The sequence below is a fragment of the Tamandua tetradactyla genome, chromosome 6, assembly GCF_023851605.1.
Source record: "Tamandua tetradactyla isolate mTamTet1 chromosome 6, mTamTet1.pri, whole genome shotgun sequence".
Classification (NCBI taxonomy): domain Eukaryota; kingdom Metazoa; phylum Chordata; class Mammalia; order Pilosa; family Myrmecophagidae; genus Tamandua; species Tamandua tetradactyla.
In genome coordinates, this window is record NC_135332.1 from 87348761 (window position 1) to 87374816 (window position 26056).

Here is a 26056-nt window from a genome sequence, read left to right on the forward strand (position 1 = left end):
ATTCCTGATATTCTCGCAAGCAGTGGGGACAAACAAATTGATAGATCGAGCCCTCAACCTTGGGGTATGTTCTTATGAAACTTATCCCTGCAAAGGATAGACTAAACCTACTTAAAAGTTATCCTAAGAGTCACCCCCTTTTGTTGACACTCTTTTGTTGCTCAGTGTGGTCTATCACTCTCTCAGCCAACAGGGCACGCAAACTCACCACCTCCTCTTTATGTGGGACGTGAGGTGTGTAAACCTCCCTGGCAATGTGGTACAGAAATCCTAGAATGAGCTGGGACTTAGCATCAAGGGATTGAAAAAACCTTCTCGACTGAAATGGGGAAGGGAGAAATGAGACAAAGTGTTTTTTGTCTGAGAATTTCAAACAGAGTCGAGAGGTTTTATCATGGAGGTTATTCTTATACATTATATGGATATCCCCTTTTTAGTTTAAGGTGTATTAGGCTAGAGGGAAGTGCCTGAAACCCTAGAGCTGTGTTCTAGTAGCCCTAGCCATGTTTCTTGAAGATGATTATATAATGATATAGCTTTCTTAATGTGACTGTGTGATTGTGAGAACGTTGTGTATGAAGCTCCTTTCATCTACGGTATGGACAGATGAGTAAAATATATGGATTCAAAATAAATAAATAATAGGGGGAACAAATGTTAAAATTAAAAAATATATATATTGGGTAGATGGAAATACTAATGGTTAATGATGGGGGGACAAGGGGTATAGTATGTGTGAATTTTTTGTTTTTTCTTTTTTGTTGCTTTTTCTGAAGTGATGCAGAATGTTCTAAAAAATGATCATGGTGATGGATATACAGCTATGTGATGATATTGTGAGCCATTGATTGTACACCATGCATAGAATGTTTGTATGTTAAGAATATGTGTGCTTGCAATGGGAGACAATATTTGGAAATGATATATCAGATAAAGGTCTAGTATCCAGAATTTATAAAGAGATTGTTCATCTCAACAACAAAAAGACAGCCAACCCAATTACAAAATGGGAAAAAGACTTGAACAGACACCTCTCAGAAGAGGAAATACGGATGGCCAAGAGGCACATGAAGAGATGCTCAATGTCCCTGGCCATTAGAGAAATGCAAATCAAAACCACAATGAGATATCATCTCACACCCACCAGAATGGCCATTATCAACAAAACAGAAAATGACAAGTGCTGGAGAGGATGCGGAGAAAGAGGCACACTTATCCACTGTTGGTGGGAATGTCAAATGGTGCAACCACTGTGGAAGGCAGTTTGGCGGTTCCTCAAAAAGCTGAATATAGAACTGCCATACGACCCAGCAATACCATTGCTAGGTATCTACTCAAAGGACTTAAGGGCAAAGACACAAACGAACATTTGCACACCAATGTTTATAGCAGCATTATTTACAATTGCAAAGAGATGGAAACAGCCAAAATCTCCATCAACAGAAGAGTGGCTAAACAAACTGTGGTATATACATACGATGGAATATTATGCAGCTTTAAGACAAGATAAACTTATGAACCATGTAATAACATGGATGGACCTAGAGAATATTATGCTGAGTGAATCCAGCCAAAAACTAAAGGACAAATACTGTATGGTCCCACTGATGTGAACGGACATTCGAGAATAAACTTGAAATATGTCATTGGTAACAGAGTTCAGCAGGAGTTAGAAACAGGGTAAGACAATGGGTAATTGAAGCTGAAGGGATACAGACTGTGCAACAGGACTAGATACAAAAACTCAAAAATGGACAGCACAATAATACCTAATTGTAAAGTAATCATGTTAAAACACTGAATGAAGCTGCATCTGAGCTATAGGTTTTTGTTTTGTTTTGTGTTGTTTTGTTTTGATTTTACTATTATTACTTTTATTTTTTTCTCTATATTAACATTCTATATCTTTTTCGGTTATGTTGCTAGTTCTTCTAAACCAATGCAAATGTACTAAGAAATGATGATCATGCATCTATGTGATGATGTTAAGAATTAATGATTGCATGTGTAGAATGGTATGATCTCTAAATGTTGGGTTAATTTCTTTTTTTCCGTTAATTAAAAAAAAAAAAAAAAGAGAAGGGATAATTGGAGATGAAGGGATACAGACTGTACAACGGGACTGGAAAAAAAAACTCAGAAATGGACAGCACAATACTACCCAATTGTAATGCAATTATGTTAAAACACTGAATGAAGCTGCATGTGAGGTATAGGTTTTTTGTTTTTGTTTTTGTTTTTTTTGTTTTGTTTTTGTTTTTTTTCTTTCTATTATTGTTTTAATTCTTATTCTGTTGTCTTTTTGTTTCTTTTTCTGAATCGATGCAAATGTACTAAGAAATGATGAATATGCAACTATGTGATGTTATTGAGAATTGCTGATTGTACATGTAGATTGGAATGATTTCTAATTGTTTTGTTAATTCTTTTTTTAATTAATAAAAAAAAAAAAGAATATGTGTGCTTGTATGTTGTTTTATCAATAAAAATTTTTTAAAAAAGAGCTAGAAGACATTAAGAAAATTATACAAGTTACAAAAGAACACCTTAACAATCACCTTAACTGAGAATAACATTCTTAAGATATCTTATTTACAAGGAGTTCCCACCACAGGGATATGGATTAAAATTAAGAACGTGTTTGTTGGGGAATATAATTCAACCTATCACATGTAGCCAAGACTAAAATTAGGGGAATTTAGGATGTCATGGCTAGGTGATCTGATAATGTAGATACATTACAACTACTTAAAAGATGGAGAACATTGGGAAAATATGTGTGAAAGTAATTTGTTTTTTTTTCACGGGCAGGCACTGGAATTGAACCCTGGTCTCCCGCCTGGCAGGCGAGAGCTCTGCCTACCGAGCCACCATAGCCTGAAAGTAATTTTTAAACTATTTTCAATAATTATTTTGTTAGAAAGTGTTAGTGTTGATATTCTGAAACTGTAGGTAGTATGGAATAAAGTAAATGCTTAATTTTATGATAATCTAATTCTATCATCTGAATCTAGTCTTGAGCTGTGATTCTGGTATGGAAGAAAGAAAGTTACTGAAGTGTAAAAACCCTGTAGTTCAGAATTCGAATTGAAAACAGTAAGAAATCACAATTTAAAATATCTGTCCATCTCATTTGTCCGCCCACCCATCTATCCATCCATCCAGTCTCTTAGGTCTGTGCACTACTAAAGCCTATAAACTGACCAAGAGAGCATCAATGAACATTCCTAATGCCCACTTTATGGTCTTGAAACACTCTTCCTCGCTAAAAGAAACCAGAGCTTCTTGGGGAAATGGCTGATTTGAGATGTGGAGCAAGAAGTGTAACAAGATGGTCTTGAAAGATCAAAGATTACCCGGGTTGTGTCATAAGGAGCCAGGAATCAGGTTGAAGCAGCCATCAATTTGGCATCAATAAGGATGATAACTGTGTTTCAGTCCAGTAGTTCATTTGCTATTAAAAAGAATCATTCACCTTTGGAAAGTGATAGGAAACCAATTCATTATTTTGAAAATGGTTAGGAGCATTTATCGTGCTTTTCCTCTGCAAGCTACTATTGGACAACCTAATAGTTGATGAGGGAAAATTTCTCTTATAGTAGTGTGCTGGTCTCAAAGGATGTATGTCCCCTGGAAAAGCCATGTTTTCATCTAAATCCCATTTCATAAAGGCAGAATAATCCCTATTCAATACTGTATGTTTGAAACTGTAATCAGATCATCTCCCTGGAGATGTGGTTTAATCAAGAGTGATTGTTAAGCTGGATTAGGTAACGGCATGTCTCCACCCATTTGGGTGGGTTTTGATAAGTTTCTGGAGTTCTATAAAAGAGGAAACAAACATTTTGGAGAAGGAAGGAGATTTGGAGAGAGCAGCGAATGCTGCAGTACTATGAAGCAGAGAGTCCATCAGCCAGCACTTTGGAGATGAAGAAGGAAAACGCCTCCTGGGGAGCTTCATGAAATAGGAAACTGGGAGAAGAAGCTATCAGATGATGCCATGTTCACAATGTGCCCTTCCAGATGAGAAAGGAACCCTGACTGTTCACCGTGTGCCTTTCCAGATGAGAGAGAAACTATGACTGTGTTCACCATGTGCCCTTCCACTTGAGAGAGAAACTGAACTTTATTGGCCTTCTTGAACTGAGGTATCTTTCCCTGGATGCCTTAGATTGGGCATTTCTGTAGATTTGTTTTAATTGGGACATTTTCTAGGCCTTAGGACTGGAAACTAGCAACTTATTTAATTTCCCGTTTTAAAGCCATTCTGTTTGTGGTATATTGCGTTCCAGCAGCTAGCAACTAGAACAAATAGTATTCCAGCTAACAGTTGAGAAGGGATGGTAGAACGAGAATATCATTATTTTGCAATCCCTGGTAGATTAATGGGCTGAGACATGAGCATCCCCACCATGGCCTGTGTCCCTCTGGGTGAGAGCACACATCACCACCTCTGAAGCAGTCATGGACCCAACACCACCCCTGAGCCTGCTCAATACCGCAGCCTCACTGCCAATTTACAGGTCTCAGAGGACAGAAAATCTGGTTAGACTATACCCTGTGGTTGCAGTTAGCAGTCCAGACTGGGAAACTCTACAGTCCAAGGGTCTGGTTTATTCAGCAAACAAATTAGAAGGGAAAGAAGTAGGGCAGAGTGGGCTAGATGAAAGGGCTGCCCGTAGTTTGGAAGGGATTTAAATGATATATTTGAAAATAAACAGGGAAAACTATACTATATGGTTTACAGCTGTATACCTAGGTAGAAAAATGATTAATAAAAAAAATAGCAAGGAATTGATTTTTTTCAATGCCAGAGTAGTGGTTAGTGTCTGGAGGAAGGAAATTATGATTGGGATGAGTCAAATTGAGGGCTTCTGGGTGGCTGGCAAATTCTCTTCTTTGATGTGATGGTAGTTTCAAGCATGTTTATTTTATAATAATTCATTAAGCTCTGCATTTATTTTATGCAATTGTGTCAATCAGTGCTATATTTTATAATAAAATATCTTAGGAAGAAAACAATAGAAATTTCTTGGCAGTAATACTTTTGCCTGACAGCTTTCTTACCTGATCAGATTGAGGAATTATTTTTATCCAAGAAGTTTTTCATCAAGGTATTATGGTGACAGTGAATCAGGCTGTTACACATACCTTCTTTATTTTAGAGGCATGTTTGGGCACCATGAGCTTTCAGAGAGACTGATAAATTAGTACTCTGTTTTTATTGGGATTGAAGCTTTAGATGAAAGCTATCTTAAGGGGTTGCAGTTTCTTGACAGTGGAATGAAGTCTCACCTGCTTTTGGTTTCCTTTTTGATTAATTAATCAATTGATTTACTCATATTGAATTGAATTGAATATGAACAAATCCCAAGACTGGGGGCTTTGGTTGTCCACACTGCTTGTGAGAATATCAAGAATTCAACTTGGGGAAGTTGAATTTCTCCCCACTCTCACCATTCCCCGAAGGGGGCTTGCAAATACTTTTCCAGTCACTGATCAAATCACTGTGGGATTCATCGGGGCATCACTTTGGACAAACCAACAAAATCTCATGTCCTACCTGAGATTCCAAGTACTTATGACATTCAATCAAACTATCTACATGAGTTATATTAGGAAATGCTCTAGTCAAAATATAAATTTTGTAACAAACATTTTTTGCTTTAGTCTCACACATAAGGTGACATTTTAAAGTATTAATTATCATCTGTTTTCAGCACCCTGCAATAATGACATTCCTTTGTTCTTCCTCATGCAAAAATATTTTTAAAATTTGTACATTGTACATTTCACTATTAGTATACACTCTAGGCATTCCTAGATTATACCATCTCGATCTTTACCATCTATCTTTCTTTCTGATTTCATTTATGTCCCCAGCCCTCCTCCCTCTATCATTCGCACATGCAGCTTCATTCAGTGTTTTAACATAATTACATTACAGTCAGGTAGTATTGTGCTGTCCATTTCGGAGTTTTTATATTCAGTCAGTCCTGTTGCACAATCTGTATCCCTTTAGCTCCAATTACCCAATATCTCACCATATTTCTATCTCCTGATGGTCTCTGTTACCAAGGAAATATTCCAAGTTTATTCACTAATGTCAGTTTATATCAGTGAGACCACACAGTATTTGTCCTTTTGTTTCTGGCTAATCACACTCAGCATAATGTCCTTAAGGTCCATTCATGTTGTTACATACTTCATAACTTTATTCTGTCTTACAGCTGCATAATATTCCATTTTATGTAAATGTCACAGTTTGTTTAGTCAGCTGTCTGTTGATGGACATTTTGGCTGTTTCAAACTCTTGGTAATTGTTAATAATGCTGCTATAAACATTGGTGTGTAAATGTCCATTTGTGTCTTTGACCTCGTGTCCTTTGAGTAGAGACAGCATATAGATGGGTCCTGTTTTTTAATTCATTCTGCCAGACTATGTCTTTTGATTGGAGAGTTTAATCCATTAACATTCAGTGTTATTACTGCATGGGTACTACTTTCTTCTACTATTTTGCCTTCTGGATTTTATATGTCATATCTAATTTTTCTTCCTTTTACCTTTACTCATAGTCTTCCTTTCTACACTCTTCTCCACACCTCTCTCTCCTGTTTTCGTATCTGTCTCTAGTGTTCCCTTTAGTATTTCTTGCAGAGCTGGTCTCTTGGTCACAAATTCTCTCAGTGATTTTTTGTCTGAAAATGTTTTAATTTCTCCCTCATTTTTGAAGGACAGTTTTGCTGGGTATAGAATTCTTGGTTGGCAGTTTTTCTCTTTTAATAATTTAATATATTATCCCACTGTCTTCTCGCCTCCATGGTTTCTGCTGAGAGTTCTGCGCATAGTCTTATTGGGCTTCCCTTGTATGTGATGGATTGCTTTTCTCTTGCTGCTTCCAAGATCCTCTCTTTCTCTTTGACCTCTGACATTCTGATTATTAAATGTCTTGGAGTATGTCTATTTGGATCTATTCTCTTTGGGGTATGCTGCACTTCTTGGCTCTGTAATTTTAAGTCTTTCATAAGAGCTGGGAAATTTTCAGTGATAATTTCCTCCATTAGTTTTTCTCCTCCTTTTCCCTTCTCTTCTCCTTCTGGGACACCCACAACACATATATTCGTGTGCTTCATATTGTCTTTCAATTCCCTGAGTCCCTGCTCATATTTTTCCATTTTTTTCCCTATAGTTTCTGTTTCTTGTCGGATTTCAGATGTTCCGTCCTCCAGTTTTGAAATCCTATGCTCTGTCTCTCGAAATCTACCATTGTAGGTTTCCATTGTTTTTTTTTTCATCTCTTCTACTGTGTCTTTCATTCCCATAAGTTCTGTGATTTGTTTTTTCAGACTTTCAGTTTCTTCTTTTTGTTCTTTCCTTTCCTTCTTTATATCCTCCCTCAATTCATTGATTTGGTTTTTGATGAGGTTTTCCATGTCTGTTCGTATATTCTGAATTAATTGTTTCAGCTCCTGTATGTCATTTGAAGTGTTGGTTTGTTCCTTTGACTGGGCCATATCTTCAATTTTCCTAGTGTGATTTGTTATTTTTTGCTGGCATCTAGGCATTTAATTACCTTAATTAGTTTATTCTGGAGATTGCTTTCACTTCTTTTGTCTAGGGTTTTCTTGCTGGATGAATTTGTTGTCTATCTGTTCTTTGACATTCCGTTCAACTTTATCTGGATCTTTAGCTTAAGTTTTGTTTAACAGAGGAGAATTTTTCAGTTCTTGTTTTCTTGTTTCTTGCCCTGCTTGTGTGGTGCCTTTCTCCCCACCCACACTTAGGAGGGTCTACTTAGATATTATACACCCCAGCCAGATTTTCCCAGACCAAACTGGCCTCCTATCAGGAGGAAAGAGTCAGCTGCGTCGGTTTTCCCTGAGGGTGGGACCCAGCAGGTTGAAAGACTTTCTTGTGAAGTCTCTGGACTCTGGTTTTCTTATCCTGCCCTGTGTGTGGCGCTTGTCTGCCTGCAGGTCCCACCAGCATAAGATGATGCGGTACCTTTAACTTTGGCAGACTCTCCCTGCTGGGGGCGTGGTGGAGACAGAGGAGAGTTTGTAGGCTGGTTTTAATGGCTTCAAATTACCAAGCCCTGGTGTCTGAATTCCTTGATGGAAGGATTCCACCTGAGTAGGGCTTCACCCCTCCCCTGGGGAAGGCACAGGCTCTAGACAAGCCCCCAAAAGAGCTCACTTCTGCCTATGCCTGGGGCATTTTCAGCCTGAAAAGACCTGCCGCTGTATCCAGAGGCAGTCAAGCCTTTGTAGATACACAGCCACAAAAGCCTCTATTTCCTTTTTTTTTCGCCCCTTTTTCTATCAGTCCTGCCCTCTTGGCGCTGGGGCAAAAATGAGCAACCTCTGCTTTAATCAGGTTCACCTAAGCTGGGGGCCTATTTTTAGTAGTCAGAATTTGTTAATTAGTTCCACAATTGGCATTTATTGTGCCCAGTCCCTGCTGCTGGTAAAGTCCTTTCCTTTCCCCTCTGGGAAGCGGCCTGTGGGGGAGGGGCGCTGGCTGCCGTAGCTTTGGGAACTCACAGTTCTTGGGGGTGCTCGCAGCCGGTCCAGCTGGTCCAGACTGGAGTATGCTGTGTGTCTGGTCACCGATGTGGCCCCAGGAGCTGTTCTGTACTGTTTCTGGTTATTTAGTAGTTGTTCTGGAGGACAAACTAAAGTGCGCACGTTGTTAAGCTGCCATCTTGACCCCTGGTTTTCAGTTTTTAAAGGGCTGTTTAAGCTGACAATTTGTTAGACATGGTCATGAAACCTGGTATTTTAATCTAGACATGGGAAATCATCATGATTAGTATCATAGAACTGGACGAGGCTGCAGATGCCATCTGGTCTAATTAGCTTTATTTTATATAACAGGAACCTGAGTCCCAGAGAGGTGGTGGATGACCTGTGCACAGCCTCATATCCCTACACCAAGTTCCCGCTCACCGTGGGAGGTTTTCTTACTGTTCTGTACTCCTTCCTTTAGGCAGCAGAGAGAATATGTCTAGGTGGCGACTTTGTGGTGGTTGTGAAGATGAAGTTCTGGTTTGTTGTGAGCTGAATGTCTGTTTTCATTTTGTGGACAAATGGAGGTTGTTTTTTTTTTTTAAATGTTGATGTGATACTGGTACATGTGAGATGTCCTACCACCCTTGGGAGGACAGAGGATAGGAGGGAGTGGTGGTGGCCAATCCCATCCTTTAAATTATCTGCTTCTGGTACATCTTGAGAAGGAACCACATGACCCTGGTGAATGACATTCATTTAAATCTTAGGAATTCTAATGCTGTGGGGGGGAGTATGTTTATGTACATCATAGGGTTCTCCCACTATTGAGCATTCATTCATTCAAAAAATATTGCTTGGTTTGTGCGTGGCTCTGGCTCTTGTCTGTGTGCTGCCCTTTTCAAACCTCTGCCCCTCTCTTACACCCTAACTCTCAAGAGATGACTTTTTCCAAGATAAATGGAAGGCATAGGCAGAAACTTTCTAAATTTCCTTCTCTCCATCTGGAATACATTTGCATTTCCATCTATTTGGCTGTGGAAGAAGATATGTTTCTCCTCTAATCAGAGGCTAATTCTTTCGCTGTATTCTAGATCAATTATTCTCTCTTGGGACTTTTAACACTGCCTGATGTTTTTCTAAGTTACGGTCCATGAACATTAACTGCATCAGTTGGTGCTTGCTAAAATGTGGATTCCTTTGTCTACCCCTGATCTTCTAAATACATCTTTGAGGGGGCTGGGTTGGGGATCTGTATTTCTGACATCTTTCTGAGGGGATTCTTCTACACACCAAGGTGTAAGCAATTTTTACTAGTCCCTCAGGACATATACCCTTTTTTTCTGTTAAAAATCTAGATAAAAAGAACAAATCCTTTTCTCAAGCATGTTAGACAGATAATCATTTATCTCCAGCTGTTGCTTTTTCTTCCTTTATTTCCCTATCCTTCTTGTATTCTTCAACCTGCTAAAATTGAAGCAGGATAAAATAGATTTCCTGTTCAGCTCTAAAAGAGTTTAAAAAACAACTCCAAGTCCCTTGTTTCTTATCTGGCTCCAAAGAAACTAATATAGAGCTGCAAACTTCCTGGGACAAAAATTTCTCTAAAGCCCCCAAACCTTTCCAAACCACTGAAACCTGCCCAAACCATAAAAGCTTATAAAATTCTGGGCCCAAAGCATACTCTTAATTAATAATAGGAAACATAAGGTCATAAAGATTATTAACCATTTACCCATGACAGATTTTAAGTATGTGACAACAAAGCATGAATTCTGGTAGCTGTCTCTTCCTAGAACAAAGAAGACGCCTAGTATTCAAAGGTTACTATGGAAACCTACTACTAGCAAAATTTTTCTATAAAACAAGCTGGCCAATTCCACTCAGTGCCTCTCCCCTCTTTGGGCATGTCCACATTAACATCTTTACGTATGCTCTTTCTTTTTGATTAACTTCTCTTTATTTAATAAACTACTACTTATTCCTGCTGGCCCTCTCATCCCTAAATTCTTTTGGTTTCGAGACTTTTGAACCCGGATCAGGGCTCTAGCGGCACCATTGCCAGCAGGGCACCAGTTACAAAATGAGAGGTTGACACCCAACTGCAGCTCCCTCTCTTCAGTGCTCTTCAGGCAACACGGTGTCTGTCTGCTCCCAGACACCTTCCTCCTCCAGTCCTGGGCACCTCCTTCTCCTGCTGCTTTTCTTGCTACATGATTGATTCCTCTTGCTCTTCTTTCACTGGCTTCTGCTTTTTTGTCTGTATCCCAACCAGTGTTTTCCTAACTGTTTTGTCCTTAACCTCTGCTCTTCTTAAACCATATTTTTCCTAAACAATTTCATGAACTCCCATATCCTGAATTCCCACCCTGTGCTAATGACTCTGAAATCTTTATTTTTCACCCTGAGTTTTACTCCTTTTTAGTTAGCTGTTTTCACATTTTTACCTGGTAGTCCTCAAAGCACCCCAAATTCAGTCTTTCCAAAATTGAATGCATTATTTTTCCCTCCAGATCTGCCCATCTTTGTGCTTTCTTTGTTGATAAGAGGAATCACCATCCATCCAGTAGTGCATGTGGAAAACCTGGCATTGTTCTAGACTTTTTCTTTCCTGTTACCATCGACATACCATCAGTCATCACTTCCTTCTGTCTGTCCTTTCTCTTAATAACTCCTCCATCTCCCCTTTGCCTCGATGTTCATTCTCACCATCTTTTATTTAAACCACTAGAAGAGCCTAGAAACTCATCTTCCTCTCACTAGACTTCTTGTCTAAATTTATTTTTCTTGACTTTTCTCAAAAAACAAGTATCCTCCTCAGTTTGGGTTATAAATTCCTATGTATTCTGGTCCAGCCTCTTATTCGCTTCATTTGTGCGACTGGCCCCTTACATTTTATATTCAGCCATCCTGAAATACTATTTTGAGTGTATATTTCCCAGTTGTATGCCTTCATGCATGTTTTTTCATCTGCCTGCTTGCTGATCTCACCTTACTCACTTCCTCTTTTAAGCCCTTGGACCCTATCCCTACATATTCTCTCATGGCAAAAAGTTAGTGATTTCCTGTGTGCTGTCGTGGCACCTTTGAAAACTATGATGGTTTCTCTCGCATTGTTTTACTTTACATCTCAATTCCCAACACCTGGCACAGGACCTGGTCCAGAGAAGATTTCCAGTAAATGTTTGTTGATTGAGGGGATAAAGGCAGTATGTGAAAGGTCAAACAATAATCAAAGATATGTCATAAAGCCAAACTGCATGCTCTAGCCCCTGAGTCCAGTACAGGGAGAGATGTCTGGTAGGGTTGGGCTTGGTCCTTTTCCCTGAAGACATCCTTCCCCCATCTTCCCTGTCAGTTGTTACTGGAGGATTTCATACGTTTGCTGCAAAGAAGAGATTACCAGGTCAAGCAGTTTGTTGGGTTGCTTTTAGAATTTATTCTGTTCCCCATAGAAAAATGCATTCCTTCTTCCCTGAAATGTCTCATGTTTATCAGACTAAAGACAAACTCTGCCAACAAGACGTTGGAATCATTCACTTCTTTGTCTAGGGTTGTAAACAACTGAAAAAAATGCCAATACATCTACATCTGGTATTTCATTATACTTTGCTTCTTCACAATTTAATGATAACAGATGCTTCAATTTACCATTGTGGCCTGGAATTAATTTTATTTGAGAGTCTTTACTTTCATATATACTGTATTTAATTTCCTAACTTTCCCCTGTTTTTTTTTTTTTTTTTACATGGGCAGGCACCAGAAATCAAACTCGGGTCTCCTGCATGGCAGAACTCTGCCACTGAACCACCGTTGCTCGTCCTTTCCCCAGTTTTATTCTCTAATACTGGGATGGTTATTCAGTGCCTTTGCTCTAGTCTGCTGCTCCACTGAAAATGAGTAATAATTTTTAGAATTCTCTTATTTTTTAAAGGACATTGACTCACCCCAAATTATCCAGAAATGAAAGGCAAAGGTGCATCTAATGCTGTAGTATTTCTTTTTTCTTTGCATATCATAGTGCCACAGGCTTTCACAAACATATGTGTTTTAAGAAGGCCGAGAATTTTATTAAAATTTGGACTTTCCCCCTGAGGCTAGAGACTATAGGGGATGGAAAAGACGTTAATTTTTAGTGAGTGCTCTCAGGGTGGGGTATATGTTTAAGGCACTTAATGTTTGTCTTTCAGTGTTCTCTTTTGGAGACCTTATAAGGTAGTTTCTGCTTGCTTCATCTCTAGGCATTCTCTTTTGCCTCCCCAACCTTGGCTTTATGCTACCCCAGCTCTGATGTGAACTTCTAAGTCAGCATGATTACTTAGCCATTGTAATTGTCCTCCGGTTTGGTGTAACTAAACAACTTGAAGAAAGGCCAGATTATGATTTATCTTTTAGTTCTCAACTCCTAGCTCTGTGCCTGGAATTTCTACCTCACAGGCAACTTTTGGTCAGTTTCATTTGGTGATTCTTCCTTACCATTAACTACCTGAATCCCTTAGGGGCCCATCCAAGGTCCTTTTATACTTTTTCCATTGATTCTTTATTTAAAAACTTTCTAATCTGCTCAGATGGCTTCAATGATCCCTTCTCCCCACCTCTCACCTCTCCCCCCTCTCCCCAAGGCCAGATCTGTTTTTTGAGCTCCTGTCCCATGGATCTGGCTGCTGCCCCATAACTCCAGGCTGCTATATAGGCAGTAGAAACTCAACACATCCAAAATGGATTTGCCTTCTGCCAACACTTGTTTCGCTATCAATCATCCCCCTTGCCCCCGTGTAGGGCTTGCACCATGCTCCACCTCATCGCTCAAGCTGAGACATTGAAGACCATCTTATTGTTTTCCTTTGGCCTCCCCCCAGCCCACTAAATCCCGTTACTTCTACCTTCTAACCACCTATCCAGGTCACTGACAACTTCCCACCCCTGGCACTGAGGCGAGTATGACTCGTCCCCACCTCGCCTCTGCCCTTCAGTCTCATGGCTGCCAGCCCATTCTCCCCTCTGCATCATGATGAGACTTTCAGGAAACATTGCTCATCTTGTCAGTTTTCTGTCTAAGTAGTTAATGGCTTTCCTTAGCTATTGAAATTCAAAATCTTACCATGGTCCTTAAGAACCCTCACTGATAGGATACCTGTCTGTCTTCCTAGTCTTATCTCTTGCCAGGGTCTCACTCAATCTTAGCATTTAAGCCACTCTGGCTTTCTCTTATTTCCTGGAGTTTGCCACAGTCTTTTCTGTGTCAGGGATTTACATATAACTTTTCAGTGTTTTCCTACTTCCCTTCTTCCTTCCTGTTTTTTTGCATCCTTCATATGTCTGCTTAAAAATAATTTCCCTGGGGCGGGCCGCGGTGGCTCAGCGGGCAAAGTGCTTGCCTGCCATGCCGGAGGACCTCGGTTCGATTCCCGGCCCCAGCCCATGTAAAAAACAAACAAACAAACAAAATACAATAAAACAAGAAAATGTTTAAAGATGTTTCCCTTTCTTCCATCCTTCCTTCCTTCTCTCTGTCTTTCCTTCCCTTCCTCCCTCTCTCTTTAAAAAAAAAAATAAAAAAATAATTTCCCTGGAGAAGGTCAATCTTCATCTCTACCCCCTCACATCCACAGATTAGGGTGGGTCCTTTCATGACACAGCCCTACAAAGCCTATATTTTTCTCTTCTGTAGAACTTATCCCATGTATAATGGCTAATTTGAAGTCTGTTTTTCCTGCTAGATTTTAAGCTGCAGGGTTCATTTTGTCATTCTCTATACAATACCTGCAGCACCTTTACCTGGTACATGGTAAAGGCATGGTAGATGTTGATGAATGAATGAAAAGGGGTGGACAGATCATCATTTTACAAGTGAGGGAGCTGGTATTATTAGTGAACTATCAGTGTTTGTGTTTCTACCTCAGGCTGCCCCTCCACTGTGGATACAATCTTCTTCCTTTTCTTTTACTTAAGGACAGCACTCCAGAAATTGTTCCCTTTATCTCCTGTAGCAGAAATTTTTCTCTCTGTATTTTATTATATCCTCTTTTTAACATATTGTAAAATCTCCTGAGTTAATATTGCTGCTACATCTTTCTCTTTTAACTACCCCTTATTTTTACTGGAAGAGTTGTGTATACTTCATTATTTTATATTCCCCTCCTCCAGATCTCTTTGAAGTTCACTCCAATTGACATTTATTTATTTATATGAGAAGTTGTGGGCTTATAGAATAATCATGCATAAAACAAAGGATACCCATATATCACCCCACCACCAACAATTTGCATTGGTGTGGACTATTTGTTACCATTAATGATAGCACATTTTTATAAGTGTATTATTAATTAAAGTCCATGGTTTAACTTCAGGTTCACTGTTTGTGTACTGTAGTTCCATGGATTTAAAAAAAATTGTATTTAGTTATATATACAATCTAACATTTCCCCTTTTAATCATATTCAAATATATGTTTCAATGCTGTTAATTGAGGTCACAAATTTGTGCTACCATCACTACTGTCCATTACCAAAACATTTCTATCATTCCAAATAGGAACCCTGTACATTTTAAGTATTAACTTCCCATTTCCTATCCCTACCCCATACCCTGGTAACCTATAAACTAGTTTCTGACTCTACAAGTCTACTATTCTAACTGTTTCAAAGCAGTAGGATCATACAATGTTTATCCTTTTATTTCACACAACATGATGTCTTCAAGGTTCATCCATGTTTCACATGTATCAGGGCTTCATTCCTTTTTATGGTCGAATGATATTCCATTCTACGTATGTGCCATATTTTATTTATTCATTCACCAGTTGATGGACACTTTATCTTGCTTCCATCTTTTGGAAATTGTGAATAACACTGCTGTGAACATCAGCGTGAAAACGTCTGTGTCATTGCTTTCAGCTCTTCTGGGTATATACCAGGTAGTGCTTTTGTTAGGTCGTAGGGCAACTTGATATTTAGTTTCCTAAGGAACCTCCAAACTGTCTTCCATGGTGGCTGCACCATTGTACATTTCTACCAGCAGTGCATAAGTGTCCCAATTTCTCCACATCCTCTCCAGCATTTATAGTTTCCTGTTTGTTTAATAGCATCCATTCTTGTAGGTGGGTGGTATCTCATTGTAGTCTTGATCTGCATCTCCCTTTTATAGCCAATGAAAATAAACATCTCTTCATGTGCTTTTGAGCTATCTGTATTTGCTCTTCAGGAAAATGCGTATTCATATTCATATGCCCATTTTATAATTGGGTTGTTTGTTCTTTTGTTGTTGAGTTGTATGATTTCTTTATGTATACAGGATATCAAACTTTTGTCCAATATGTGATTTCCAGATATTTTGTCCATTGTTGGCTACCTCTTGACCTTTTTGACAAGTCTTTTAGGGTGCAGAAGCATTTGATTTTGAGGAGTTCCCATTTGTCTATTTTTTTCTTTTGCTGCTTGTGCTTTGGGTATAAAGTTTAGGAAGCTACCTCCTATTACTAGTTCTTGAAGATATTTCCGTATATTTTCTTCTAGAAGCTTTATGGTACTAGTTCTTATATTTAGGCATTTGATCCACTTTGAGTTAATTTTTATATAGGGTATAAGGTAGGGGTCCTCTTTCATTCTTTTGGCTATTTGATACCCAGTTCTCCCATGCCAATTTATTGAAAAGACTGTTTTGCCCCAGTTCTGTGGATTTAGGGACCTTGCCAAAAGTCAGTTGACCATAGATTTGGTGGTCTATTCTGCACTGTCAATTTGATTCCATTGGCAGGTACTTCTATCTTTGTGCTGATAACATGCTCTTTTGACTACTGTAGCTTTATAAGTTTTAAAGTCAGGGAATATTAATCTTCCCACTTCATTCTTTTTTAGGCTCCTTTTAGCTACTTGGGGTCTCTTTCCCTTCCAAATGAATTTGGTAACTAGCTTTTTCAAGTCTTCAAAGTAGGTTGTTAGAATTTTGATTGGTACTGTGTTGAATCTGTATATAAGTTTGAGTAGAATTGACATTTTAACTATATTTAACCTTCTCATTCATGGGCAGGGTGTGTCTTCCCACCTATTCAGATCTTCTTCGATTTTTTTTAAGTTTGTTATGTAGTTTTCTGTGTACAAGTCCTTTATGTCCCTAGTTAAGTTCATTCCTAAGTACTTGATTCTTTTAATTGCTATTTTGAGTGGAATTTTTTCCTTAAATGACTTCTCAGTGAAGTCATTGCTTGTGTATAGAAATGTTACTGATTTTTGCACATTAATTTTATATCCCGCCACCTTGCTGAATTTGTTTATTAGCTCAAGTAACTTTGCTGTAGCTCAGGATTTTCCAAGTATAGTATCATGTCATTTGCAAATAATGAAAGATTTGTTTCTTCCTTTCTAATTTGGATGCCTTTTATTTCTTTGTCCTACCTGGTTGCTCTAGCTAGGACTTCTAGGACAATGTTGAAAATAGTGGTGACAGAGGGCATCCTTGTTTCATTCTTGATCTTATGAGGAAAGCTTTCAGTCTCTTTTCATCGAGTACAATGCTGGCTATTGGGCATATATGCCCTTTATCATATTGAGGAAGTTACCGTTGATTCCTATCTTTTTGAAATGTTTTTATCAGAAAAGATTGTTGAAGTTGGATTTTGTTGAATGCTTTTTCAGCATCAAATGAGATGATCATGTGATTTTTTCCCCTTTTGATTACAGTACAAATGTATGTACTGTAATCACTGTAATCAAATGTATGACTACAGTAATGTGCTGTATTACTTTAATTGATTTTGTTGTCTTGAACCGTCTTTGCATTCCTGGTATAAACCCCATTTGGTCATGGTACATAACTCTTTTTTTTCCTTAATGTATTTTCTCTGAAGAGCAAATACAAATGGCTCAAAAGCACACGAACTCTTTTAATGTGTTGTTGGATTTGATTTGTTAATATTTTATTGAGAATTTTTGTATCTATGTTCATTAGGGAGATTTGCCTGTAGTTTTCCTTTCTTATAACATCTTTACCAGGTTTTGGTATTAAAATGATATTATCTTCATAAAATGAGTTAGGTAGAGTTCCTTTTTCCTCACATTTTTGGAAAAATTTGAGTAGGATTGGTGTTAATTGTTTTGTGAATGTTTGACAAAATTCTCCTATGAAGCCCTTTGGCCCTGGGCCTTTCTTTGTAGGAAGATTTTTGATGACTGATTGAATCTCTTTACTTGTGATTGGTATGTTGAGATTGTCTCTATCTTCCTGAGTCACTGTAGCTTGTTTGTGTGTTTCCAGGAATTTGTCAATTTCATCTAAGTTGTCTAGTTTGTTGGCATGTAGTTGTTCATAGTATCTTGCATGTAGTTGTTCATAGTATCCTCTCATGATTTATTTCTTCAGGGTCTGTGATAACACACCCCTTCTCATTTCTCATTTTGTTTATTTGCATCCTCTCTCTTTATTTCTTTGTTAGTCTTGTTAGTGGCCCATCAATTTTACTGATTTTCTCAAAGAACCAACTTTTGGTTTTATTGATTCTTTCTATTGTACTTTTGTTTTCCCATTCATTTAACTCTGCTTTGATCCTTGTATTTCTCTTCTTCTATTTGCTTTGGGGTTAGTTTGCTATTCTTTCTCAAGTTCCTCCAGGTGAGCAGTTAAGTCCTCAGTTTTTGCTGTTTCTTGTTTTTTTAATATAGGCATTTGGGGCAATAAATTTCCCTCTCAGCACAGCCTTTGCCACATCCCATAAGTTCTGATGTGTTGTATTCTCATTTTCATTTGTCTCCAGATAGCTACTGATTTCTTTAGCAATTTCTTCTTTGACCCACTGGTTGTTTAAGAGTGTGTTATTTAATCTCCATATATTTGTGAATGTTCTCATTCTTTGGTGGTTATTGAGATCCAGCTTCATTCCATTGTTACCAGAGATAGTGCTTTGAATAATTTCAATGTTTTTAAATTTATAAAGACCTGTTTAGTGCCCCAGCATATGATCTATCCTAGAGAATGTTCCATGAGCATAGAGAAGAATGAATATACTTGTGTTTAATGACCTGTATGTGCCTGTTAGGTCTAATTCATTTATCAAATTATTTTATCTGTTTCCTTGCTGATCCTCTGTCTGGTTGTTCTATCTATAGAGGAGAGTAGTGTATTAAAGTCTCCTACTATTTTTGTTGAAACGTCTATCACTCCCTTCAGTTTTGCCGTTGTCTGTCTCATGTACTTTGGAGCTCCTTGATTGGGAGCATGAACATTTATGATTGTTACTTTTTGTGAATTATCCCTTTAATTAATATATAGTGTCCTTCTTTGTCTCTTATGATGTCTTTACATTTAAAGTTTATTTTCTTTGATATTAGTATAGCTACTCCTGCTTTCTTTTGGTTACAACTTGTGTGTAACATTTTTTTCCATCCGTTCACTTTCAATCTGTTTGTATCCTTGTATCTAAGATTAGTCTCTTGTAAGCAGCATATAGCTGGATAATGTTTCTTAATCCTTCTGCCAATCTGTATCTTTTAATTGGTAAATTTAGTCCGTTAACATTCAAAGTTATTACTGAAAAGCGTTTCTTGAATCCACCATCTTATCTTTTGGATTTCATTTGTCAGATCTATATATTCTTTTGCCTCTTTCTCTTTTTATCCTTTAAGTTACCCTTACTCTACTCTTCAATTCTGTGCCCCCCTCCTGACCTCTCTATCCTGTCTTTTTTTTTTCAACTGGCAGAACTACCTTTAGTATTTCTTGTAGGGCCAGTCAGTTGCTGACAAATTCTTTCAGGATGTTTGTCAGTGAAAATTTTAATCTCTCTCTCAATTTCGAAGAACAATTTGGCTGAGTACAGAATTCTTGGCTGGAAGTCTTTCTCTTTCAGGATCTCAAATATAACATATCACTGCTTTCTCGCCTTCCTGGTGCCACTTGAGTAGTCTGAACTCAGTCTTATTTGGTTTCCCATGTATGTAGCAGATTATTTTTCTCTTGCCGCATTCAGAATTTTCTGCTTCTCTCCAACATTTGATAGACTGGGTTAGTATGTGTCTTGGGGAAGGCTTATTTGGATTTATTTTATCTGGAGTCCTTTGAGCTTCTTTGACTTGTATATTTATATCCTTTATAAGGGTTGGAACATTTTCTCCCATTATATCCTTCACTACTCTTCCTAGCCCTTTACTCCTCTCTTCTCCTTCTGGGACACCAGTGATTCTTATATTTGTGTACTTTGTTTTGTCCATCATTTCCCTGAGATCGAATTCAAATTTTTCCAACTTTTTTTGTCATTTGTTTTGAGTGTTTGAAATCAGCTATCCTGTCCTCTAGTTCGCTTATTCTGAACAGAAAGATCTCTGTTCAGATCTGCTGTTGTGTGTCTCTAGTATGTTTTTTATTTGGTCTACAGTATCTTTATCTCTGTGGTAAATGCTATTTTTCTATTTATTCTTTCAAATTCCTCTTTATGCTCTTCTGCTGTCTTCTTGATGCCCTTTATGTCAATAGTTATCCTAGTTATTTTATTAAGTAGAGTTGTATGAAGAACTTTGATTAGTTGTTCCAACATCTGTGCCCCTCTGGTGTTTTAATTTGGTCATTAGGCTGCACTATATTTGCCTGCATTGTGATATGCTTAGTGATCTTCTGTTGTTTTTACCGCATGTAAATATCTTGATTGAATTACTTTGGAAGCTGATTTCCTTCAGTAGTCTAAAGCTTTCTGTTTGCGGGATGGATGTGTAGCAGGATGCAGGGTACAAGGCGGGGAGAACATTGTGCTGATGTGTTGCAGTGCAGGTATAGACTCAGATTGGAGATGCTAAGCTAGTGCCTGTCAGCATGGGCATCCAGCAGCCAGGAGGATATAGCTGTGCAGGTGCACGTGTCTGGGGACATGGCCCTGGTTCACTTTGGTCTAGTGTGTGGGCGACTTTTGTGTGCATCTGCAGAGCTCAGGGCAGCTATTCTTAATAAAATAGTCAGAATCATCCTTTTAAAACAAATCAGATCAAGTTACTTCTCTGGTCAAATCAGCTTTTTATCTTCCTAGAAAGAAATGCTAAAATCAGCCCACTGGCTGATAAGACCTGGGTTATTTGGCTGCCTGCTTCTCTGACTTCTTGTGCTCTTATCTTTCTGCTTATTCTCTCTACTCCAGCCCACAGGCCTCCTTGATGGGCCTTGACAACTGCCTTTGTGTACCTGTCACATAGATTTTGCACTGGCAATTTTGCATAGGGGAACACTCCCCTGACTTGACACCAGATATATTGCATGGCTTGCTCCCTCCCTTTTCCAGGTCTTTGCTCAGGTGTCACCCTAGCCATGAGGTTTTCTTTTTTTGTTTGTTTGTTTAAAAAAATTTTTTTTTAAACATAACAACATACAAACACATTCTTACCATATGATGATTCCATTCTTGGTATATAATCAGTAACTTACAATATCATCACATAGTTGTATATTCATCACCATGATCACCTCCCAGAACATTTGCATCAATCCGGAAAAAGAAATAAAAAGACAAAAGAAAAAAACTGACCCCAGGCTCGGTGGCGCTCACCTGTAGTCCAGCTACTCAGGACGCTGAGGCGGGAGGATCGCTTGAGCCCAGGAGTTCTGGGTTGCAGTGTGCTATGTGGATTGGGTGTCCGCTCCAAGTTTGGCATCAGTATGGTGACCTCTTGGGAGCCTGGGACCACCAGGTGCCTAAGGAGGGGTGAACTGGCCCAGGTTGGAAACGGAGCACGTCAAAAAACTCCTGTGCTAAAAAAAAAAAAAAAAAAAAAAAACTCCTGTGTTGATCATGAGGTTTTCTTGACCACCCTATTTAAAATAGTTCCATTCTGTCTCTTTGGTAGTCCTTGGCTTTTTTCCCTGCTTAGTTTTCCTCCTTAACAATCATCATCATGTGATATGCTGTATATATTATAGAATTTTAAATGTAATATGTAAGTTGTATATAATTATAATAAATTATAATGTATTATATAATATGTAAAATAAAATATATATTATATAATATATAGTATAATATTAAAATAGGTTATAAATAATTACATTATATATAGTTTATGTAACATCATTTAAAATATTGCATAAAATATATAATATATAGCATATATGTAATTCACATGCCATATAGTTTATCATTTTAAACATAAACATATATTTTTTTAAAACATTTTCACAAAGTATGTACAATCATTGCCACTAATTTCAGAACATTTTCATTACTGCAAAAAGAGACCCTGTACTGATTAGCTGTCTCATTCTCCATTCTACCCAGCTTTTTGGAACCACCAATCTACGTTCTGTCTCTATGGATTTGCCTATTCTGGACATTTCATATAAATGGAACTATACAGCAATGTGGTCTTTGGTGCCTGAGTTCTGTCAGTTAGCATTGTTTTCAAGGTTCATCCATGTTGTAGTGTTTACCAGAACTTTAGTCTTTTAATTTCTGAATTCTGTTCCACTTTATGAATATGCCATGTTTTGTTTCATTTAATGGACTTTGGGTTGTTCTCACGTTTGGACTCTTATGAATAATAACTGCCATGAACATTAGTGTACCAGTTTTTGCGTGGGCATATGTTTTCATTTTCTTTTATGCACCTATGTATTGAATTCCTGGATCACAAGATGACTCTATATTTAACATTTTTAGGAACTGTGAAACTTTTTCAAAACATCTGTACCATTTTACAATCCATTAGGTTCCAATTCTCCACATCCTTGCCAACAGCTGTTATTGTCTTTCTTTCTGATTATAGCCATCCTAGTTGTTATCAAGTGGTCATTCTGGTTTTGATATTTGCTTTTCCCTGATGGCTAATGAAGATGAGCACCTCTTCATGTGCTTATTGGCCATTGATATATTTTCTTTGGGTTAATGTCTATTGCAGTTCTTTGCATGTTGTTTTAATATTTTCTGTCCTACTGAACTGTAATAGTTCTTTATATATCCTGAATATTAGACCCTTATCAGATACAGGATTTGCAAATATTTTCTCCCATTCTGTGGATTGTCTTTTCAGTCTCTTGGTGATGGCCTTTGAAACACAAGTGCTTTTAATTTTGATAAAGTCCAATTTAATTATTTTTTCTTTTATTACTTGTGCTTTTGGTGTTTTATCTAAAAAAAAAAAACAAAAAAAACTGTTGCCTAACCCAGGGTCATGAAGATCTGTACTAAAGTTTTTTTCTAGGAATTTTATAGATTTAGTTTTTGCATGTAGGTCTGTGATTCATATGTAGTTTTGTAGGAAGTTTTGATACTGGGAAGTGTGAGTCCTCAAACTTTTTTTTTTTTTCAAGATTGTTTTGACTGTTCTGGGACCCTTTCATTCCATAGGAATTTTAGGATCAGTTTTAAATTTCTGCAAAAAATAGCTGGGATTTCTGTAGTCCATATATTTAAAAAATATTTTTATTGATAAAACACACAAACATTCCATACACCGTGTACAATCAGGGGCTCACAGTGTCATCACATAGTTGTATATTCATCACCATGATCATTTTTTTGAACAATTGCATCACTCCAGAAAAAGAAATAAAAAGAAAAAAATTCATACATACTATGTTAGTTAGATTCAGTTGTCAACTTGGCCAAGTGAGCATACCTAGTCTTGTTGCTGCGGACATAAGCCAGCGGTACTTGAACCTCATCTGTTGCTAATTACATCTGCAGTCAGCTAGGAGGCGTGTCTGCTGTAATGAGTGATTGTTTGACTTAATTGGCTGGTGCTTAAATGAGAGAATGCAATGTAGCACAGCCTAGCAGCTCGGCATTCCTCATCTCAGCACTTGCAGCTCAGCCCAGGCCTTTGGAGATGCAGAAAGAAGTCACCCTGGGGAAAGTTGTCAGAACCCAGAGGCCTGGAGAGAAGATCAGCAGAGACCATCCTGTGCCTTCCACGTAAGAAAGAACCTCAGTGGAAAGTTAGCTGCCTTTCCTCTGAAGAACCAACAAAATAAATCCCCTTTTATTAAAAGCCAATCCGTCTCTGGTGTGTTGCATTCCGGCAGCTAGCAAACTAGAACACATACCATCCCCTTACCCCTCCCTCTCATTGACCACTAGTATTTCCATCTACTGTATGGTTCATTTTGAGTTAATTTTTATGTATGGTAGGAGTTTTCCATAGACATATAACACCCAATTGTGGGTGTAACCTCTGATGAGATTATTTCCATGGAGTTGTGACCCTCACCTATTCAAGATCAGTCTTAATTAGTTTATGGGAGTTCTTAATGGAACTCAAGCAGAGATAAAGAGCTCAGAGCCCAGAGCCTATACAGAAAGGAAATTCCTGGATGCAGATGTTTGGAGATGCAGAAGGAGAGTCCCCAGTAGAAGCCAGAAGGCATAGGATCTGAGAGAGGCATTTTGAAGCTAAGCCAGGAGGGCCAGCAGATGTCGCCATGTGCCTTCCCGTGTGACAGAGGAACCCAGATGCTGCCTTTCCTCTGAGAAGTTATGCTGTTGTTGCTGCCTTAATTTGGACATTTTCACAGCCTTGGAATTGTAATTTTTAACTTCATTAATCTCCTTTATAAAAGCCAGTCTATTTCTGGTATATTTCATTCTGGCAGCATTAGCAAACCAGAACACCCACTATCTTTTAGAAATTAAACGCCTCTAGTGCAACTTTTATCTGGCTTGTTTGGCATTGGACAGTCACAGGTAGGTAAATGCTTGGGTTCTATTTCTTCCTGCAGATACCTGTCTCAAGGTTTCATGCTCCTTGTTTTCCCTGTAACTTCAGTTCTTACTGGCTTAGGAAAGCGTGTTAGTTTTTAGTTTCCAGCATTTTTCTCATAATGATAGGGTTAGAGCTTTTTCCAGCCCTCTGTATATCTTCTAGCTAAAATGGGACATCCATGTCTTGTATTTTAATTCGGACCTGCAATTATTTTAAGATTGGGTTGGGTATTTGTCAGATTATGCGGATTATGCACTGGTCTAGTTTTGATTTCAGTGGGTGATCTGGCTTTTCTGAAGGAAAAAGGTTAATGATGTACTGGTCAGCGTGGCTGTTGTTTATTTAGCCTGTGCAACCTCCTGGCTTTCTGACTCACAGACAGTAATTTCACTGCACAGTGGCTTAGCCAAGGGAAAGATCAGCTTGCTTCTGTTACCCTGGAGTTCTCAGGGGCACATCTCTGAGTGCTGGTGTTACTTGTGACACAGAAAGCTTCACGACACCCCTAAGATGAATTGTCCCAGACATCTGTCTAATACTGTGGGTGTGCACTTATTCCTGAGCCACTGTTAGCCCTACAGGTGGGAAGGTTGACTCAGTTCTTTGATTTACATTCAGTTGAGAAAATAGCTTCCTGAACCACCAGGAAAGAATGAAAATCCAGGTGTTTGTCATTCGTCAGCAACAGGTGATCCTATAGAAAGCACTCAGAGCCACGTCTTTTAGACTGTTGATCTTACTGTTCTTATTACTGCCTTTTCCAACCTTGCTGGTGGTGATTCACCATGGAGCAAATTAGGTAGGTGTTCAGCAGAGAGAATTTAAAAGTATTTTTGTCCAAGAGGAAAAGGGTGATTTCTATGGATCTCTGCAGATTGTTTTACTATTGGCTCATGCTGTTGATTGCACCAAGTCTTGTCAGTTTTGTTTTCTAAGTATTCCATCCCTTCTCCCCAAATCTACCCACTGCTCTGGTTCAGTCCCTGACTATTTCTCATCTTTGCCAATTTAGTAGTCTTCTGATGACTAAGCTGACTTTCCACTGTCATCCACATTGCCAGCACAGGTACCTTTCCAAGGCAGAATTGGATTGTGTTCCTCCTTTACAATTTCAGTGGCTTTCCATTGTCCCGGGGATAAGGTTGCTAGTATGGTTTGTTGGTCTTCCCCTGTTTGCCACCCCCTCCATTTAGTTTATATTCCGGAAATTCTGAATTACTTGTATTTCTCTGATTTTCCATGCCTTCATGCTAACACGTCTATGATTATAGACCAGTGTTTCCTAAACTTTGTTGCATAGTGGACTCACCTGGGAATCTTTGAAAATCCCTGATGCTTGGCTCCTACCCCCTGGCATTCTGATTTAATTGATTGGGGGCATTCTGATTTAATGTGACCCTGCATCAGGAGTTTTAACGGCTCCCCAAGGAATTCCAATGTGCAGCAAAGTTTGGGAACTATTTGTAAATACTGTCTTTCTTCTGTTTGTTTTCTTGAAAAGCTTATTCAGGCTCTGAGTCTCAGGTCAGTTCCAAATTCCTCTGTTTCTTAAGGCAGACACAGCTGTTTCTTTTCTCTATTTACTTTGATGGTAAGTTTTGAAATCTCACAGGGCAGGTTTCCTCACTAAGTTCTTCAGGAGCTTTTTGGATATTATTAGTCCTTTGATCTTCCATATCAATTGTAGAATCAGTTTCTCAAATATCTTAAAATAGGTGGTCAGAATGTTGATTCATGCTGCATTGAATCTGTAAATCAGTTTTGGGGGAAATTGGCATTTTTATGATTTTTAGTCTTGTTAGCAGTGAATATTGTAGGTCTTTTCATTTATTTAAGTCTTATTTGTTGTCTTTCAATAACATTTTCCAATTTTGTTTTAA

At 38.3% G+C, this 26056-nt stretch overlaps 1 protein-coding gene and 1 long non-coding RNA gene across 13 annotated transcripts in view; one reads left to right on the top strand and one right to left on the bottom strand.

Annotated features, from left to right (window-relative positions):
- Nucleotides 1-26056, top strand: part of TRAPPC9 (trafficking protein particle complex subunit 9) — an 889500-nt gene that overhangs the window by 257493 nt on the left and 605951 nt on the right. The window lies entirely within an intron of this gene.
- LOC143688594 (uncharacterized) overlaps nt 1-26056 on the bottom strand; it is a 142553-nt gene that overhangs the window by 103345 nt on the left and 13152 nt on the right. For all 6 annotated transcript variants that reach the window (XR_013178159.1, XR_013178158.1, XR_013178157.1 and 3 more), the window contains exon 2: nt 21029-21231. This is a non-coding gene — a long non-coding RNA (uncharacterized LOC143688594). The remainder of the gene's footprint in view (nt 1-21028; nt 21232-26056) is intronic.